Here is a 16,996-nt window from a genome sequence, read left to right on the forward strand (position 1 = left end):
CCATGTTTCCCGAGGCAAACAATCAATTACAATCTGTTTTAATCAAAAAATGTAAAAAAAATTCAAAATAAATTCAATAATGGGATTATAAAGGCATTTAAACCGAGTAATAAGGCTTTGCTAGGCATAAGTGACTATAAATGAACTTTTCTTGACAATGGGTGGCTTTCGCTCCATGTTTCCCGAGGCAAACAACCAATTACAATCTGTTTTAATCAAAAAATGTAAAAAAAATTCAAAATAAATTCAATAATGGGATTATAAAGGCATTTAAACCGAGTAATAAGGCTTTTCTAGGCATGAGTTACTATAAATGATCTTTTCTTGACAATGGATGGGTTTCGCTCCATGTTTCCCGAGGCAAACAATCAATTACAATCTGTTTTAATCAAAAAATGTAAAAACAATTCAAAATAAATTCAATAATGGGATTATAAAGGCATTTAAACCGAGTAATAAGGCTTTTCTAGGCATGAGTGACTACAAATGATTTTTTCTTCACAATGGATGGCTTTCGCTCCATATTTCCCGAGTCAAACAATCAATTACAATCTGTTTTAATCAAAAAATGTAAAAACAATTCAAAATAAATTCAATAATGGGATTATAAAGGCATTTAAACTAAGTAATAAGGCTTTTCTAGGCATGAGTGACTATAAATGATCTTTTCTTGACAATGGATGGCTTTCGCTCCATGTTTCCCGAGGCAAACAATCAATTACAATCTGTTTTAATCAAAAAATGTAAAAACAATTCAAAATAAATTCAATAATGGGATTATAAAGGCATTTAAACCGAGTAATAAGGCTTTGCTAGGCATAAGTGACTATAAATGAACTTTTCTTGACAATGGGTGGTTTTCGCTCCAAGTTTCCCGAGGCAAACAATCAATTACAATATGTTTTAATCAAAAAATGTAAAAAAATTCAAAATAAATTTGATAATGGGATTATAAAGGCATTTAAACCGAGTAATAAGGTTTTCTAGGCATGAGTGACTATAAACGATCTTTTCTTGACAATGGATGGCTTTAGCTCCAAGTTTCCCAAGGCAAACAATCAATTACAATCTGTTTTAATCAGAAAATGTAAAAACAATTCAAAATAAATTTGATAATGGGATTATAAAGGCATTTAAACCGAGTAATAAGGCTTTTCTAGGCATGAGTGACTATAAATGATCTGTTCTTGACAATGGACGGCTTTCACTCCACGTTTCCCGAGGCAAACAATCAATTAGAATCTGTTTTAATCAAAAAATGTAAAAAGATTCAAATTAAATTCAATTATGAGATTATAAAAGCATTTAAAGCGAGTATTAAGGCTTTTCTAGGCATGAGTGACTATAAATGAACTTTTCTTGACGATGGATGGCTTTCGCTCCAAGTTTCCTAAGGCAAACAATCAATTACAATCTGTTTTAATCAAAAAATATAAGAACAATTCAAAATAACTTCAATAATGGGATTATAAAGGCATTTAAACCGAGTAATAAGGCTTTTCTAGGCATGAGTGACTATAAATGATCTTTTCTTGACAATGGATGGCTTTCGCTCCATGTTTCCCGAGGCAAACAATCAATTACAATCTATTTTAATCAAAAAATGTAAAAACAATTCAAAATAAATTCGATAATGGGATTATAAAAGCATTTAAACCGACTAATAAAGCTTTTCTAGGCATGAGTGACTATAAATGATCTATTCTTGACAATGGATGGGTTTTGCTCCATGTTTCCCGAGGCAAACAATCAACTAAAATATGTTTTAATAAAAAAATGTAATAAAAATTCAAAATAAATTCAATAATGGGATTATAAAGGCATTTCAACCGAGTAATAAGGCTTTGCTAGGCATAAGTGACTATAAATGAACTTTTCTTGACTATGGATGGCTTTCGCTCCATGTTTCCCGAGGTAAACAATCAATTACAATCTGTTTTAATCAAAAAATGTAAAAAAAAATCAAAATAAATTCAATAATGGGATTATAAAGGCATTTAAACCGAGTAATAAGGCTTTGCTAGGCATGAGTGACTATAAATGATCTTTTATTGACAATGGATGGTTTTCGCTCCATGTTTCCCGAGGCAAACAATTAATTACAATCTGTTTTAATCAAAAAATGTAAAAACAATTCAAAATAAATTCAATAATGGGATTATAAAGGCATTTAAACCGAGTAATAAGGCTTTTCTAGGCATGAGTGGCTATAAATGATCTTTTCTTGACAATGGATGGCTTTCGCTCCATGTTTCCCGAGGCAAACAATCAATTACAATCTGTTTTAATCAAAAAATGTAAAAAAAATTCAAAATAAATTCAATAATGGGATTATAAAGGCATTTAAACCGAGTAATAACGCTTTGCTAGGCATAAGTGACTATAAATGATCTTTTCTTGACAATGGATGGCTTTCGCTCCATGTTTCCCGAGGCAAACAATCAATTACAATTTGTTTTAATCAAAAAATGTAAAAAAAATTCAAAATAAATTCAATAATGGGATTATAAAGGCATTTAAACCGAGTAATAAGGCTTTGCTAGGCATAAGTGACTATAAATGATCTTTTCTTGACAATGGATGGCTTTCGCTCCATGTTTCCCGAGGCAAACAATCAATTACAATCTGTTTTAATCAAAAAATGTAAAAACAATTCAAAATAAATTCAATAATGGGATTATAAAGGCATTTAAACCGAGTAATAAGGCTTTGCTAGGCGTAAGTGACTATAAATGAACTTTTCTTCACTATGGATGGCTTTCGCTCCATGATTCCCAAGGCAAACAATCAATTACAATCTGTTTTAATCAAAAAATGTAAAAAAAATTCAAAATAAATTCAATAATGGGATTATAAAGGCATTTAAACCGAGTAATAAGGCTTTGCTAGGCATAAGTGACTATAAATGAACTTTTCTTGACGATGGATGGCTTTCGCTCCAAGTTTCCTAAGGCAAACAATCAATTACAATCTGTTTTAATCAAAAAATATAAGAACAATTCAAAATAACTTCAATAATGGGATTATAAAGGCATTTAAACCGAGTAATAAGGCTTTTCTAGGCATGAGTGACTATAAATGATCTTTTCTTGACAATGGATGGCTTTCGCTCCATGTTTCCCGAGGCAAACAATCAATTACAATCTGTTTTAATCAAAAAATGTAAAAAAAATTCAAAATAAATTCAATAATGGGATTATAAAGGCATTTAAACCGAGTAATAAGGCTTTGCTAGGCATAAGTGACTATAAATGATCTTTTCTTGACAATGGATGGCTTTCGCTCCATGTTTCCCGAGGCAAACAATCAATTACAATTTGTTTTAATCAAAAAATGTAAAAAAAATTCAAAATAAATTCAATAATGGGATTATAAAGGCATTTAAACCGAGTAATAAGGCTTTGCTAGGCATAAGTGACTATAAATGATCTTTTCTTGACAATGGATGGCTTTCGCTCCATGTTTCCCGAGGCAAACAATCAATTACAATCTGTTTTAATCAAAAAATGTAAAAACAATTCAAAATAAATTCAATAATGGGATTATAAAGGCATTTAAACTATGTAAAAAGGCTTTTCTAGGCATGAGTGACTGTAAATGATCCTTTCTTGACAATGGATGGATTTCGCTCCATGTTTCCCGAGGTAAACAATCAATTACAATCTGTTTTAATCAAAAAATCTAAAAACAATTCAAAATAAATTCAATAATGGGATTTAAAAAGCATTTAAACCGAGTAATAAGGCTTTTCTAGGCATGAGTGACTATAAATGATCTTTTCTTGACAATGGATGGCTTTCGCTCCATGTTTCCCGAGGCAAACAATCAATTACAATCTGTTTTAATCAAAAAATGTAAAAAAAATTCAAAATAAATTCAATAATGGGATTATAAAGGCATTTAAACCGAGTAATAAGGCTTTGCTAGGCATAAGTGACTATAAATGATCTTTTCTTGACAATGGATGGCTTTCGCTCCATGTTTCCCGAGGCAAACAATCAATTACAATCTGTTTTAATCAAAAAATGTAAAAACAATTCAAAATAAATTCAATAATGGGATTATAAAGGCATTTAAACCGAGTAATAAGGCTTTGCTAGGCGTAAGTGACTATAAATGAACTTTTCTTCACTATGGATGGCTTTCGCTCCATGATTCCCAAGGCAAACAATCAATTACAATCTGTTTTAATCAAAAAATGTAAAAAAAATTCAAAATAAATTCAATAATGGGATTATAAAGGCATTTAAACCGAGTAATAAGGCTTTGCTAGGCATAAGTGACTATAAATGAACTTTTCTTGACGATGGATGGCTTTCGCTCCAAGTTTCCTAAGGCAAACAATCAATTACAATCTGTTTTAATCAAAAAATATAAGAACAATTCAAAATAACTTCAATAATGGGATTATAAAGGCATTTAAACCGAGTAATAAGGCTTTTCTAGGCATGAGTGACTATAAATGATCTTTTCTTGACAATGGATGGCTTTCGCTCCATGTTTCCCGAGGCAAACAATCAATTACAATCTGTTTTAATCAAAAAATGTAAAAAAAATTCAAAATAAATTCAATAATGGGATTATAAAGGCATTTAAACCGAGTAATAAGGCTTATCTAGGCATGAGTGACTATAAATGATCTTTTCTTGACAATGGATGGCATTCGCTCCATATTTCCCGAGGCAAACAATCAATTACAATCTGTTTTAATCAAAAAATGTAAAAACAATTCAAAATAAATTCAATAATGGGATTATAAAGGCATTTAAACTATGTAAAAAGGCTTTTCTAGGCATGAGTGACTGTAAATGATCCTTTCTTGACAATGGATGGATTTCGCTCCATGTTTCCCGAGGTAAACAATCAATTACAATCTGTTTTAATTAAAAAATCTAAAAACAATTCAAAATAAATTCAATAATGGGATTTAAAAAGCATTTAAACCGAGTAATAAGGCTTTTCTAGGCATGAGTGACTATAAATGATCTTTTCTTGACAATGGATGGCTTTCGCTCCATGTTTCCCGAGGCAAACAATCAATTACAATCTGTTTTAATCAAAAAATGTAAAAACAATTCAAAATAAATTCAATAATGGGATTATAAAGGCATTTAAACCGAGTAATAAGGCTTTGCTAGGCATAAGTGACTATAAATGATCTTTTCTTGACAATGGATGGCTTTCGCTCCATGTTTCCCGAGGCAAACAATCAATTACAATCTGTTTTAATCAAAAAATGTAAAAACAATTCAAAATAAATTCAATAATGGGATTATAAAGGCATTTAAACCGAGTAATAAGGCTTTGCTAGGCGTAAGTGACTATAAATGAACTTTTCTTCACTATGGATGGCTTTCGCTCCATGATTCCCAAGGCAAACAATCAATTACAATCTGTTTTAATCAAAAAATGTAAAAAAAATTCAAAATAAATTCAATAATGGGATTATAAAGGCATTTAAACCGAGTAATAAGGCTTTGCTAGGCATAAGTGACTATAAATGAACTTTTCTTGACGATGGATGGCTTTCGCTCCAAGTTTCCTAAGGCAAACAATCAATTACAATCTGTTTTAATCAAAAAATATAAGAACAATTCAAAATAACTTCAATAATGGGATTATAAAGGCATTTAAACCGAGTAATAAGGCTTTTCTAGGCATGAGTGACTATAAATGATCTTTTCTTGACAATGGATGGCTTTCGCTCCATGTTTCCCGAGGCAAACAATCAATTACAATCTGTTTTAATCAAAAAATGTAAAAACAATTCAAAATAAATTCAATAATGGGATTATAAAGGCATTTAAACCGAGTAATAAGGCTTTGCTAGGCATAAGTGACTATAAATGATCTTTTCTTGACAATGGATGGCTTTCGCTCCATGTTTCCCGAGGCAAACAATCAATTACAATTTGTTTTAATCAAAAAATGTAAAAAAAATTCAAAATAAATTCAATAATGGGATTATAAAGGCATTTAAACCGAGTAATAAGGCTTTGCTAGGCATAAGTGACTATAAATGATCTTTTCTTGACAATGGATGGCTTTCGCTCCATGTTTCCCGAGGCAAACAATCAATTACAATCTGTTTTAATCAAAAAATGTAAAAACAATTCAAAATAAATTCAATAATGGGATTATAAAGGCATTTAAACTATGTAAAAAGGCTTTTCTAGGCATGAGTGACTGTAAATGATCCTTTCTTGACAATGGATGGATTTCGCTCCATGTTTCCCGAGGTAAACAATCAATTACAATCTGTTTTAATCAAAAAATCTAAAAACAATTCAAAATAAATTCAATAATGGGATTTAAAAAGCATTTAAACCGAGTAATAAGGCTTTTCTAGGCATGAGTGACTATAAATGATCTTTTCTTGACAATGGATGGCTTTCGCTCCATGTTTCCCGAGGCAAACAATCAATTACAATCTGTTTTAATCAAAAAATGTAAAAAAAATTCAAAATAAATTCAATAATGGGATTATAAAGGCATTTAAACCGAGTAATAAGGCTTTGCTAGGCATAAGTGACTATAAATGATCTTTTCTTGACAATGGATGGCTTTCGCTCCATGTTTCCCGAGGCAAACAATCAATTACAATCTGTTTTAATCAAAAAATGTAAAAACAATTCAAAATAAATTCAATAATGGGATTATAAAGGCATTTAAACCGAGTAATAAGGCTTTGCTAGGCGTAAGTGACTATAAATGAACTTTTCTTCACTATGGATGGCTTTCGCTCCATGATTCCCAAGGCAAACAATCAATTACAATCTGTTTTAATCAAAAAATGTAAAAAAAATTCAAAATAAATTCAATAATGGGATTATAAAGGCATTTAAACCGAGTAATAAGGCTTTTCTAGGCATGAGTGACTATAAATGATCTTTTCTTGACAATGGATGGTTTTCGCTCCATGTTTCTCGAGGCAAACAATCAATTACAATCTGTTTTAATCAAAAAATGTAAAAATAATTCAAAATAAATTCAATAATGGGATTATAAAGGCATTTAAACCGAGTAATAAGGCTTTGCTAGGCATAAGTGACTATAAATGAACTTTTCTTGACTATGGATGGCTTTTGCTCCATGTTTCCCGAGGTAAACAATCAATTACAATCTGTTTTAATCAAAAAAAGTAAAAAAATTTCAAAATAAATTCAATAATGGGATTATAAAGGCATTTAAACCGAGTAATAAGGCTTTTCTAGGCATGAGTGACTATAAATGATCTTTTCTTGACAATGGATGGTTTTCGCTCCATGTTTCTCGAGGAAAACAATCAATTACAATCTGTTTTAATCAAAAAATGTAAAAAAAATTCAAAATAAATTCAATAATGGGATTATAAAGGCATTTAAACCGAGTAATAAGGCTTTGCTAGGCATAAGTGACTATAAATGAACTTTTCTTGACTATGGATGGCTTTTGCTCCATGTTTCCCGAGGTAAACAATCAATTACAATCTGTTTTAATCAAAAAAAGTAAAAAAATTTCAAAATAAATTCAATAATGGGATTATAAAGGCATTTAAACCGAGTAATAAGGCTTTTCTAGGCATGAGTGACTATAAATGATCTTTTCTTGACAATGGATGGTTTTCGCTCCATGTTTCTCGAGGCAAACAATCAATTACAATCTGTTTTAATCAAAAAATGTAAAAATAATTCAAAATAAATTCAATAATGGGATTATAAAGGCATTTAAACCGAGTAATAAGGCTTTTCTAGGCATGAGTGGCTATAAATGATCTTTTCTTGACAATGGATGGCTTTCGCTCCATGTTTCCCGAGGCAAACAATCAATTACAATCTGTTGTAATCAAAAAATGTAAAAAAAATTCAAAATAAATTCAATAATGGGATTATAAAGGCATTTAAACCGAGTAATAAGGCTTTTCTAGGCATGAGTGACTATAAATGATCTTTTCTTGACAATGGATGGTTTTCGCTCCATGTTTCCCGAGGCAAACAATCAATTACAATCTGTTTTAATCAAAAAATGTAAAAACAATTCAAAATAAATTCAATAATGGGATTATAAAGGCATTTAAACCGAGTAATAAGGCTTATCTAGGCATGAGTGACTATAAATGATCTTTTCTTGACAATGGATGGCTTTCGCTCCATATTTCCCGAGGCAAACAATCAATTACAATCTGTTTTAATCAAAAAATGTAAAAACAATTCAAAATAAATTCAATAATGGGATTATAAAGGCATTTAAACCGTGTAATAAGGCTTATCTAGGCATGAGTGACTATAAATGATCTTTTCTTGACAATGGATGGCTTTCGCTCCATATTTCCCGAGGCAAACAATGAATTACAATCTGTTTTAATCAAAAAATGTAAAAACAATTCAAAATAAATTCAATAATGGGATTATAAAGGCATTTAAACCGAGTAATAAGGCTTTTCTAGGCATGAGTGACTATAAATGATCTTTTCTTGACAATGGATGGTTTTCGCTCCATGTTTCCCGAGGCAAACAATCAATTACAATCTGTTTTAATCAAAAAATGTAAAAACAATTCAAAATAAATTCAATAATGGGATTATAAAGGCATTTAAACCGAGTAATACGGCTTTTCTAAGCATGAGTGACTACAAATGATTTTTTCTTCACTATGGATGGCTTTCGCTCCATATTTCCCGAGGCAAACAATCAATTACAATCTGTTTTAATCAAAAAATGTAAAAACAATTCAAAATAAATTCAATAATGGGATTATAAAGGCATTTAAACTAAGTAATAAGGCTTTTCTAGGCATGAGTGACTATAGATGATCTTTTCTTGACAATGAATGGCTTTCGCTCCATGTTTCCCGAGGCAAACAATCAATTACAATCTGTTTTAATCAAAAAATGTAAAAAAAATTCAAAATAAATTCAATAATGGGATTATAAAAGCATTTAAACCGAGTAATAAGGCTTTTCTAGGCATGAGTGACTATAAATGATCTTTTCTTGACTATGGATGGCTTTCGCTCCATGTTTCCCGAGGCAAACAATCAATTACAATCTGTTTTAATCAAAAAATGTAAAAAAAATTCAAAATAAATTCAATAATGGGATTATAAAAGCATTTAAACCGAATAATAAGGCTTTTCTAGGCATGAGTGACTATAAATGATCTATTCTTGACAATGGATGGGTTTTGCTCCATGTTTCCCGAGGCAAACAATCAATTACAATATGTTTTAATCAAAAAATGTAAAAAAAAATTCAAAATAAATTCAATAATGGGATTATAAAGGCATTTAAACCGAGTAATAAGGCTTTGCTAGGCATAAGTGACTATAAATGAACTTTTCTTGACTATGGATGGCTTTCGCTCCATGTTTCCCGAGGTAAACAATCAATTACACTCTGTTTTAATCAAAAAAAGTAAAAAAATTTCAAAATAAATTCAATAATGGGATTATAAAAACATTTAAACCGAGTAATAAGGCTTTTCTAGGCATGAGTGACTATAAATGATCTTTTCTTGACAATGGATGGTTTTCGCTCCATGTTTCCCGAGGCAAACAATCAATTACAATCTGTTTTAATCAAAAAATGTAAAAACAATTCAAAATAAATTCAATAATGGGATTATAAAGGCATTTAAACCGAGTAATAAGGCTTTTCTAGGCATGAGTGGCTATAAATGATCTTTTCTTGACAATGGATGGCTTTCGCTCCATGTTTCCCGAGGCAAACAATCAATTACAATCTGTTGTAATCAAAAAATGTAAAAAAAATTCAAAATAAATTCAATAATGGGATTATAAAGGCATTTAAACCGAGTAATAAGGCTTTTCTAGGCATGAGTGACTATAAATGATCTTTTCTTGACAATGGATGGTTTTCGCTCCATGTTTCCCGAGGCAAACAATCAATTACAATCTGTTTTAATCAAAAAATGTAAAAACAATTCAAAATAAATTCAATAATGGGATTATAAAGGCATTTAAACCGAGTAATAAGGCTTATCTAGGCATGAGTGACTATAAATGATCTTTTCTTGACAATGGATGGCTTTCGCTCCATATTTCCCGAGGCAAACAGTCAATTACAATCTGTTTTAATCAAAAAATGTAAAAACAATTCAAAATAAATTCAATAATGGGATTATAAAGGCATTTAAACCGAGTAATAAGGCTTATCTAGGCATGAGTGACTATAAATGATCTTTTCTTGACAATGGATGGCTTTCGCTCCATATTTCCCGAGGCAAACAATCAATTACAATCTGTTTTAATCAAAAAATGTAAAAACAATTCAAAATAAATTCAATAATGGGATTATAAAGGCATTTAAACCGAGTAATAAGGCTTTTCTAGGCATGAGTGACTATAAATGATCTTTTCTTGACAATGGATGGTTTTCGCTCCATGTTTCCCGAGGCAAACAATCAATTACAATCTGTTTTAATCAAAAAATGTAAAAATAATTCAAAATAAATTCAATAATGGGTTTATAAAGGCATTTAAACCGAGTAATAATGCTTTTCTAAGCATGAGTGACTACAAATGATTTTTTCTTCACTATGGATGGCTTTCGCTCCATATTTCCCGAGGCAAACAATCAATTACAATCTGTTTTAATCAAAAAATGTAAAAACAATTCAAAATAAATTCAATAATGGGATTATAAAGGCATTTAAACTAAGTAATAAGGCTTTTCTAGGCATGAGTGACTATAAATGATCTTTTCTTGACAATGGATGGCTTTCGCTCCATGTTTCCCGAGGCAAACAATCAATTACAATCTGTTTTAATCAAAAAATGTAAAAACAATTCAAAATAAATTCAATAATGGGATTATAAAGGCATTTAAACCGAGTAATAAGGCTTTTCTAGGCATGAGTGACTATAAATGATCTTTTCTGGACAATGGATGGTTTTCACTCCATGTTTCCCGAGGCAAACAATCAATTACAATCTGTTTTAATTAAAAAATCTAAAAACAATTCAAAATACATTCAATAATGGGATTATAAAGGCATTTAAACCGAGTAATAAGGCTATGCTAGGCATAAGTGACTATAAATGAACTTTTCTTGACAATGGGTGGCTTTCGCTCCAAGTTTCCCGAGGCAAACAATCAATTACAATATGTTTTAATCAAAAAATGTAAAAAAATTCAAAATAAATTTGATAATGGGATTATAAAGGCATTTAAACCGAGTAATAAGGTTTTCTAGGCATGAGTGACTATAAACGATCTTTTCTTGACAATGGATGGCTTTAGCTCCAAGTTTCCCAAGGCAAACAATCAATTACAATCTGTTTTAATCAGAAAATGTAAAAACAATTCAAAATAAATTTGATAATGGGATTATAAAGGCATTTAAACCGAGTAATAAGGCTTTTCTAGGCATGAGTGACTATAAATGATCTGTTCTTGACAATGGACGGCTTTCACTCCACGTTTCCCGAGGCAAACAATCAATTAGAATCTGTTTTAATCAAAAAATGTAAAAAGATTCAAATTAAATTCAATTATGGGATTATAAAAGCATTTAAAGCGAGTATTAAGGCTTTTCTAGGCATGAGTGACTATAAATGAACTTTTCTTGACGATGGATGGCTTTCGCTCCATGTTTCCCAAGGCAAACAATCAATTACAATCTGTTTTAATGAAAAAATATAAGAACAATTCAAAATAACTTCAATAATGGGATTATAAAGGCATTTAAACCGAGTAATAAGGCTTTTCTAGGCATGAGTGACTATAAATGATCTTTTCTTGACAATGGATGGCTTTCGCTCCATGTTTCCCACGGCAAACAATCAATTACAATCTGTTTTAATCAAAAAATATAAAAACAATTCAAAATAAATTCAATAACGGGATTATAAAGGCATTTAAACCGAGTAATAAGGCTTTGCTAGGCATAAGTGACTATAAATGAACTTTTCTTGACTATGGATGGCTTTCACTCCCTGTTTCCCGAGGCAAACAACCAATTACAATCTGTTTTAATCAAAAAATGTAAAAAAATTTCAAAATAAATTCAATAATGGGATTATAAAGGCATTTAAACCGAGTAATAAGGCTTTTCTAGGCATGACTGACTATAAATGATCTTTTCTTGACAATGGATGGCTTTCACTCCACGTTTCCCGAGGCAAACAATCAATTAGAATCTGTTTTAATCAAAAAATGTAAAAAGATTCAAATTAAATTCAATTATGGGATTATAAAAGCATTTAAAACGAGTATTAAGGCTTTTCTAGGCATGAGTGACTATAAATGAACTTTTCTTGACGATGGATGGCTTTCGCTCCATGTTTCCCAAGGCAAACAATCAATTACAATCTGTTTTAATCAAAAAATATAACAACAATTCAAAATAACTTCAACAATCGGATTATAAAGGCATTTAAACCGAGTAATAAGGCTTTTCTAGGCATGAGTGACTATAAATGATCTTTTCTTGACAATGGATGGCTTTCGCTCCATGTTTCCCACGGCAAACAATCAATTACAATCTGTTTTAATCAAAAAATATATAAACAATTCAAAATAAATTCAATAACGGGATTATAAAGGCATTTAAACCGAGTAATAAGGCTTTGCTAGGCATAAGTGACTATAAATGAACTTTTCTTGACTATGGATGGCTTTCGTTCCATGTTTCCCGAGGTAAACAATCAATTACAATCTGTTTTAATCAAAAAATGTAAAAAAAATTCAAAATAAATTCAATAATGGGATTATAAAGGCATTTAAACCGAGTAATAAGGCTTTTCTAGGCATGAGTGACTATAAATGAACTTTTCTTGACTATGGATGGCTTTCGCTCCATATTTCCCGAGGCAAACAATCAATTACAATCTGTTTTAATCAAAAAATGTAAAAACAATTCAAAATAAACTCAATAATGGGATTATAAAGGCATTTAAACTAAGTAATAAGGCTTTTCTAGGCATGAGTGACTGTAAATGATCTTTTCTTGACAATGGATGGCTTTCGCTCCATGTTTCCCGAGGCAAGCAATCAATTACAATCTGTTTTAATCAAAAAATGTAAAAACAATTCAAAATAAATTCAATAATTGGATTTAAAAAGCATTTAAACCGAGTAATAAGGCTTTTTTAGGCATAAGTGACTATAAATGATCTATTCTTGACAATGGATGGGTTTTGCTCCATGTTTACCGAGGGAAACAATCAATTACAATATGTTTTAATCAAAAAATGTAAAAAAAATTCAAAATAAATTCAATAATGGGATTATAAAGGCATTTAAACCGAGTAATAAGGCTTTGCTAGGCATAAGTGACTATAAATGAACTTTTCTTGACAATGGGTGGCTTTCGCTCCATGTTTCCCGAGGCAAACAACCAATTACAATCTGTTTTAATCAAAAAATGTAAAAAAAATTCAAAATAAATTCAATAATGGGATTATAAAGGCATTTAAACCGAGTAATAAGGCTTTTCTAGGCATGAGTTACTATAAATGATCTTTTCTTGACAATGGATGGGTTTCGCTCCATGTTTCCCGAGGCAAACAATCAATTACAATCTGTTTTAATCAAAAAATGTAAAAAAAATTCAAAATAAATTCAATAATGGGATTATAAAGGCATTTAAACCGAGTAATAAGGCTTTGCTAGGCATAAGTGACTATAAATGAACTTTTCTTGACAATGGGTGGCTTTCGCTCCATGTTTCCCGAGGCAAACAACCAATTACAATATGTTTTAATCAAAAAATGTAAAAAAAATTCAAAATAAATTCAATAATGGGATTATAAAGGCATTTAAACCGAGTAATAAGGCTTTTCTAGGCATGAGTTACTATAAATGATCTTTTCTTGACAATGGATGGGTTTCGCTCCATGTTTCCCGAGGCAAACAATCAATTACAATCTGTTTTAATCAAAAAATGTAAAAACAATTCAAAATAAATTCAATAATGGGATTATAAAGGCATTTAAACCGAGTAATAAGGCTTTTCTAGGCATGAGTGACTACAAATGATTTTTTCTTCACAATGGATGGCTTTCGCTCCATATTTCCCGAGTCAAACAATCAATTACAATCTGTTTTAATCAAAAAATGTAAAAACAATTCAAAATAAATTCAATAATGGGATTATAAAGGCATTTAAACTAAGTAATAAGGCTTTTCTAGGCATGAGTGACTATAAATGATCTTTTCTTGACAATGGATGGCTTTCGCTCCATGTTTCCCGAGGCAAACAATCAATTACAATCTGTTTTAATCAAAAAATGTAAAAACAATTCAAAATAAATTCAATAATGGGATTATAAAAGCATTTAAACCGAGTAATAAGGCTTTGCTAGGCATAAGTGACTATAAATGAACTTTTCTTGACAATGGGTGGTTTTCGCTCCAAGTTTCCCGAGGCAAACAATCAATTACAATATGTTTTAATCAAAAAATGTAAAAAAATTCAAAATAAATTTGATAATGGGATTATAAAGGCATTTAAACCGAGTAATAAGGTTTTCTAGGCATGAGTGACTATAAACGATCTTTTCTTGACAATGGATGGCTTTAGCTCCAAGTTTCCCAAGGCAAACAATCAATTACAATCTGTTTTAATCAGAAAATGTAAAAACAATTCAAAATAAATTTGATAATGGGATTATAAAGGCATTTAAACCGAGTAATAAGGCTTTTCTAGGCATGAGTGACTATAAATGATCTGTTCTTGACAATGGACGGCTTTCACTCCACGTTTCCCGAGGCAAACAATCAATTAGAATCTGTTTTAATCAAAAAATGTAAAAAGATTCAAATTAAATTCAATTATGAGATTATAAAAGCATTTAAAGCGAGTATTAAGGCTTTTCTAGGCATGAGTGACTATAAATGAACTTTTCTTGACGATGGATGGCTTTCGCTCCAAGTTTCCTAAGGCAAACAATCAATTACAATCTGTTTTAATCAAAAAATATAAGAACAATTCAAAATAACTTCAATAATGGGATTATAAAGGCATTTAAACCGAGTAATAAGGCTTTTCTAGGCATGAGTGACTATAAATGATCTTTTCTTGACAATGGATGGCTTTCGCTCCATGTTTCCCGAGGCAAACAATCAATTACAATCTATTTTAATCAAAAAATGTAAAAACAATTCAAAATAAATTCGATAATGGGATTATAAAAGCATTTAAACCGACTAATAAAGCTTTTCTAGGCATGAGTGACTATAAATGATCTATTCTTGACAATGGATGGGTTTTGCTCCATGTTTCCCGAGGCAAACAATCAACTAAAATATGTTTTAATAAAAAAATGTAATAAAAATTCAAAATAAATTCAATAATGGGATTATAAAGGCATTTCAACCGAGTAATAAGGCTTTGCTAGGCATAAGTGACTATAAATGAACTTTTCTTGACTATGGATGGCTTTCGCTCCATGTTTCCCGAGGTAAACAATCAATTACAATCTGTTTTAATCAAAAAATGTAAAAAAAAATCAAAATAAATTCAATAATGGGATTATAAAGGCATTTAAACCGAGTAATAAGGCTTTGCTAGGCATGAGTGACTATAAATGATCTTTTATTGACAATGGATGGTTTTCGCTCCATGTTTCCCGAGGCAAACAATTAATTACAATCTGTTTTAATCAAAAAATGTAAAAACAATTCAAAATAAATTCAATAATGGGATTATAAAGGCATTTAAACCGAGTAATAAGGCTTTTCTAGGCATGAGTGGCTATAAATGATCTTTTCTTGACAATGGATGGCTTTCGCTCCATGTTTCCCGAGGCAAACAATCAATTACAATCTGTTTTAATCAAAAAATGTAAAAAAAATTCAAAATAAATTCAATAATGGGATTATAAAGGCATTTAAACCGAGTAATAACGCTTTGCTAGGCATAAGTGACTATAAATGATCTTTTCTTGACAATGGATGGCTTTCGCTCCATGTTTCCCGAGGCAAACAATCAATTACAATTTGTTTTAATCAAAAAATGTAAAAAAAATTCAAAATAAATTCAATAATGGGATTATAAAGGCATTTAAACCGAGTAATAAGGCTTTGCTAGGCATAAGTGACTATAAATGATCTTTTCTTGACAATGGATGGCTTTCGCTCCATGTTTCCCGAGGCAAACAATCAATTACAATCTGTTTTAATCAAAAAATGTAAAAACAATTCAAAATAAATTCAATAATGGGATTATAAAGGCATTTAAACCGAGTAATAAGGCTTTGCTAGGCGTAAGTGACTATAAATGAACTTTTCTTCACTATGGATGGCTTTCGCTCCATGATTCGCAAGGCAAACAATCAATTACAATCTGTTTTAATCAAAAAATGTAAAAAAAATTCAAAATAAATTCAATAATGGGATTATAAAGGCATTTAAACCGAGTAATAAGGCTTTGCTAGGCATAAGTGACTATAAATGAACTTTTCTTGACGATGGATGGCTTTCGCTCCAAGTTTCCTAAGGCAAACAATCAATTACAATCTGTTTTAATCAAAAAATATAAGAACAATTCAAAATAACTTCAATAATGGGATTATAAAGGCATTTAAACCGAGTAATAAGGCTTTTCTAGGCATGAGTGACTATAAATGATCTTTTCTTGACAATGGATGGCTTTCGCTCCATGTTTCCCGAGGCAAACAATCAATTACAATCTGTTTTAATCAAAAAATGTAAAAAAAATTCAAAATAAATTCAATAATGGGATTATAAAGGCATTTAAACCGAGTAATAAGGCTTTGCTAGGCATAAGTGACTATAAATGATCTTTTCTTGACAATGGATGGCTTTCGCTCCATGTTTCCCGAGGCAAACAATCAATTACAATTTGTTTTAATCAAAAAATGTAAAAAAAATTCAAAATAAATTCAATAATGGGATTATAAAGGCATTTAAACCGAGTAATAAGGCTTTGCTAGGCATAAGTGACTATAAATGATCTTTTCTTGACAATGGATGGCTTTCGCTCCATGTTTCCCGAGGCAAACAATCAATTACAATCTGTTTTAATCAAAAAAT

This window comes from Theobroma cacao, chromosome 7 (assembly GCF_053813885.1).
Source record: "Theobroma cacao isolate CCN51 chromosome 7, ASM5381388v1, whole genome shotgun sequence".
Lineage (NCBI taxonomy): Eukaryota > Viridiplantae > Streptophyta > Magnoliopsida > Malvales > Malvaceae > Theobroma > Theobroma cacao.